Source organism: Eptesicus fuscus, chromosome 8 (assembly GCF_027574615.1).
Source record: "Eptesicus fuscus isolate TK198812 chromosome 8, DD_ASM_mEF_20220401, whole genome shotgun sequence".
NCBI classification, from domain to species: domain Eukaryota; kingdom Metazoa; phylum Chordata; class Mammalia; order Chiroptera; family Vespertilionidae; genus Eptesicus; species Eptesicus fuscus.
In genome coordinates, this window is record NC_072480.1 from 8,711,863 (window position 1) to 8,716,832 (window position 4,970).

Genomic DNA, 4,970 nt, shown 5'->3' on the forward strand with positions numbered 1-4,970 from the left:
TGCACCCTCTCCAATCTGGGACCCCTTGGGGCATGTCCGACTGCTGGTTTAGGCCCATAGGGATTGGGCCTAAACCAGCAGTCAGACATCCCTCTCTCAATCTGGAACCGCTGGCTCCTAACTGCTCACCTGCCTGCCTGCCTGATCACCCCTAACCACTCTGCCTGCCAACCTGATGGCCCCCAACTGTCCCCCCTTCTGGTCTGACCACCCCTAACTGCCCCCCGCCAGCCTGATCACCCCCAACTTTCCCCCACTGGCCTGATTGCCCCCAACTGGCCCCTGATGGCCTGCTCATCCCCAATTGTCCCCCCCTGCCAGCCTGCTTGCTCCCAACTGTGCCCCCTGCCAGCCTGCTCACCTCCAATTGCCTCCCCCTGCCAGCCTGCTTGCCCCAAACTGCCCCGCCCCCCCCCGCTGGCCTGATCACCCCCAACTGCCCTCCCCTCCTGGGCTGATTGCCCCTAACCACCTCTGCCTCGGCCCTGCCACCATGGCTTTGTCCAGAAGGACGTCCGGAACATCTCCCGGAAGGTGTCCCAGTCTAATTAGCATATTACCCTTTTATTAATATAGATAATTTCTCTCTTTGAACTGCTTTCACTGTGTTCCATAGATTTTGGGTTGTTGTATTTTCATTTTCATTTGTCTCCCAGTAACTTTTGGTTTCTTCCTTGATCTTGTAAACCCATTCATGTTTAGTAATGTGTTATTTAGCCTCTGTGTGTTTGTGTGTTTTTAATTTTTTCCTTGTAATTGATTTCTAGTTTTAAATCAATGTGGTCTTTATATCATTTCAATCTTCTTAAATTTATTGACACTTGTTTGTGTCCTAACATGTTGTCTATCCTGGAAAACATTTTATGTGCACTTGAGAAGAATGTATATTGGGCTGCTTTGGGGTGGAATGCTCTAAAAATGTCTGGCCTAATGTGTCTTTTTTATTTTTACTTTTTTTTTTATTCACTGTTTCCAAAGGTACTGCAACACTGGGTTTCTATTCCATCTCCCTGCTCCAAAAATCCATTTAATATATTGTTCTCAGATAGAGGACATATCAAGTATTAAACTGACAAAAACAGATACTACACTTGATCTTAGCTCAAAGGCTGAGAAGTGATCTAATGTGTCATTTAAGGCCACATTTTCTTGTTAATTTTTTGTGTGTGTCTGAAAGAGCTATCTATTGATGTCTTGGAGTGGTAAAGTCCCTTACTATGACAGCATTACTGTCTATCTTTCCCTTTTTGTCCATCAGTATTTGCTTTACATCGTTAGTTGCTTCCATGTAGGGCACTCAGATGTTTACAATGATTATATTCTCTTGTTGGATTGATCCTGCTATCCTTATCTAATGTCCTCTTTGTTTCTTATTATCGCTTTTGTTTTGCAATTTTGTCTGATTGCTACCCAGCTTTTGGTTGGTTTGTTTGTTTCCATTTTCAAAAAAACATCTTGTTCCATTTCTTTATTTTCGGTCAGTGTGTGTCTTTTGATCCAAAGTGGGTGTCTTGTAGACAGCATATATATGGGTCTTGTTTTCTTATCTATTCAGCTACCTATGTCTTTTGATTTGATCATTTAATCCATTTTCATTTAAAATGATTATTGATAGAAATGCATTTATTGACATTTCATTATTTATATTTACTTTCTTCCCCCACCCATTTTTTTTATTTCTTAAAAAAGTCTCTTTAACATTTCTTGTAATATTAGTTTGGTGCTGATAAACTCCTTTATCTTTTTCTTATCTAAGAAGGTCTTTATCTTTTTTTTTAATTAAAAAAAAAAGAGAGAGAGAGAAACCATGTTGGTTAGAGTAGTCTGGCTTGTGGGTCCTTGCTTTTCATCATTTTGAATATTTTTTGCCAATCCTTTCTGGCCTGAAAAGCTTTTGTTGAGATATCAACTGAAATTCTTATAGGAGCTCCCTTGTAAGTGACTGTTTTTCCCTTGAATCTGAATCTGTATTAACCTGGTTAATTTTAACCTTACTGCTTTTAAGATTCTGTTTTTGTCTTTAACCATTGGCATTTTAATTATAATGTGTCTTGGTGGGGGCCTCTTTGGGTTTATTTTGCTTGGGACTCTCCACACTGCCTGGACTTGTGTGTCTTTTTCTTCACAAGGTTAGGGAAGTTTTCAGTCATTATTTTTTCAAATAAGCTCTCAATCCCTTGCTCTCTCTCTTCTCCTTCTGGTACTCCTATGATGTGAGTGTTACTCCACTTGATTTTGTTCCAGAGTCCACTTAATTTTCCCTCATTTCTTTGAATTTTTTTTTTTCCTGTTCTGATTGGGTGTTTTCTGCTACCTCTTTTTTCCAATCATGGATTCTATCCTCTGCTTCACGTAATCTACTGTTGATTCCTTCTAATGTGCCTTCATTTCAGTTATTACATTCTTAATTTCTTTTTTTTTTTTCTGTTCCGCCATTTCATATAGGAGGAGGGCACAAATAAATCCTCCCTCTTCAGATCATGGCAGTTTTAATCTATCCCATAAGCATAGCCACCAAAATCTATTGGGAGAAAATGTGGTAGTCACATGGGAAGCATTCTTAATTTCTTACTTTTTGAGGGGAGAGGGTTATACGTCTCTAGGTCCTCTATGCTTACTTTCCTTTGGTTGAAGTACTCACTGATGTCACCTATTCTTTGCCTAAATTTCTTAAGCATCTTTATAACCAGTGTTTTGAACTCTGAATCCAGTAGTTTGCTTGCCTTCATTTCATTGAATTCTTTTTCTTAATATTTTTTTCTCTTCTTTCATTTGGGAAAAGCTTTTTTTGTCTCCCCATTTTGGCTGCCTCTCTGTGTTTATGTATCTGTATTAGGAAGATCTGCTACATCTCCCTGTTTGGCAGGGTAGCCTTATGTAATAGATGTCCTGTGGGTCCCCTTGGTGCAATCTTCTTAATCACCTGAGCCAGATGCTCCAGGAGTGCCCTTTGTATTCATTGTGTGTGCCTTACTGTTGTAGTTGAGCATTGGTTGTGGTTAGCATATTAGTGGGTAGGTTTGACCCTCAGGTTAGTAGATGGCTGTGAGGATTGGTCACAACCATAGCATATGAGCTGCTGTGCAGAAGCTGATACCATGAAGTGGAATTTGCCCCAGTGGAGTCTAGTGTTTGCCAAGATCTCCCTTAGGGTGGGCCACTTGGTGAGCTAATCTGGTGATGCTCTGTAGTGGTCTGAATCCAGCCACTTGGTGTGTTGATTATGGGGCCCCTTGGGAGGGAGGTCAATGTCAAACACTGTGCAGGTCAATGTCAAACGTTGCCTATACCATCTGAGAGCTACCTGTTATGAGCTATAAACTTATCTATAATTGATAGCTGCCTCTGGAGGGGCCAAGCTGCAAACAGAAGCTGGCTACCACTAGTACCAGGCCCTGGGTAGGTAAGTAAAAGGCCCAATGCACCCTGAGAACTGCCATAACCTGCCAGCTCCTTGTTATGCTCTTCTACTGAAAGAGCCTTGGTTCGTACATGAGTTGTGTGAAGCAGGGTCTTGAGCAATCAATAGGGTGGGGAGGCTGATATTCACCAGGTTAATACAGATTCAGATTCAATGCTTGTGGTGAGCTGGAGGCTACTCAGCAAAAGTCTCAGGTACACTGAGGCCAGCTTCCACCTGCCTGGGGCCCGCAGACCTTTTCCATAAAGAGGGGTCTTAGGAAGTCAACAGGTTAGAGCTAGTAGAATTCACCAGATTAATGCAGATTAATATTAGGCCATGTGGGGTGAAGGTTCATAACAGGAATAGTAGCTCCTGTTATAACTCCTATGGGAAGATGGCCCTTGCCCTGAAGCCACATAATTCAGTTTCTCTCTGTCATCTCTAGAGCTTGACTAGAATTCTTCAAAAAGTTTCTTAAGAAAGACTGCAGTACGGGCCTAGACTAGTTGGTGCTGAGAGAGACTTGAGCCATGTGGAAATCAGGTAGGGAGTGGTCTCAGGGAATCATCAGGGTAGAGCTAGTGGAGTTCACCAAGATAATGTAGATTCAGATTTGGCCATGTGGGGGTACCACTGAACACAGAGACATTGGTGGTTGTTCCTCAATCCCTCATCCCAAAGCCATACAACTCAGTCTCTCCCTGTATGCCTCTGGTGGCCCCCTCTCCAATCTGAGCCATAGTCCCTTTGCCACAGCCCAGAGCCTGCAAGTGAGAGTTTGTGTGCTAGCTTTTTGAGAGGACACCTGGGTTTCCAGCAGCCTTTGTCTCACCCAGAAAGGTGAAGTACTTATTGATTCACTGATTTTAATTGCCAGATGTTATGTGGGCTCCTCTTTCCAGCACTGGTGTTTTTAGCTGAGGAGCTTGGTGTGGGGCTTACACCCCTTGCTCCTCAAGTGGAAACTCTGCAGCTGCAATATCCCTCCCAATTTTTAACCACCACATATGGCTGTGGGGCGAGCCTGCTTCCACATCTCTACCCTTCCTACTAGTCTTGATGTGGCTTATTCTTTATATCCTTAGTTATAGGACTTCTGTTCACATAGTCTTCAGGTGATTATACAGTTTGAGTATTTTATAATTTAGTTGTAATTTTGATGTGATCATGGGAGAAGGTGAGTGCAACTTCCATCTACTCTGCCATCTTGACTGAAATCCCACGATTTCTTATTTAAAAGGCAATGAATACAACAGACAAAGCACAAAGTAATAGTGCCTTCCTCATCACCCTAAAGACAATATGGCCTAATATTTATATACATATTTAAAGTTACAGTAATAAAAAATTATAGTAAATTTTCCCCTGGAAAAACCAATGCTTTATTTAACATATATTTTATGGGTTTAGTACAAAGAAATAACTGTTTTTATCTAAAGTAATAAACTGGAGTTATAAAAATTAATTGGGATATTGTTATTACAGTGTAGACAAGAGACAATGATGATCTGAAATGTAGCATCTTAGTAATGGTCAAGATGAAGGTGAGGGAATAGATTTGAGACCT

The 4,970-nt window shown here is 41.5% G+C and overlaps 1 non-coding gene and 1 pseudogene across 1 annotated transcript; both read right to left on the bottom strand.

The window, feature by feature from the left end:
* Window positions 1–956: 956 nt before the first annotated feature.
* LOC129150147 (U2 spliceosomal RNA) lies at window positions 957–1,121 on the bottom strand (annotated as a pseudogene).
* A 1,297-nt stretch (window positions 1,122–2,418) lies between these two features.
* LOC114230830 (small nucleolar RNA SNORA29) lies at window positions 2,419–2,555 on the bottom strand. The gene has a single exon (XR_003616805.2). It is a non-coding gene; the product is annotated as a small nucleolar RNA SNORA29 (small nucleolar RNA).
* Between the last annotated feature and the right edge of the window lie 2,415 nt (window positions 2,556–4,970).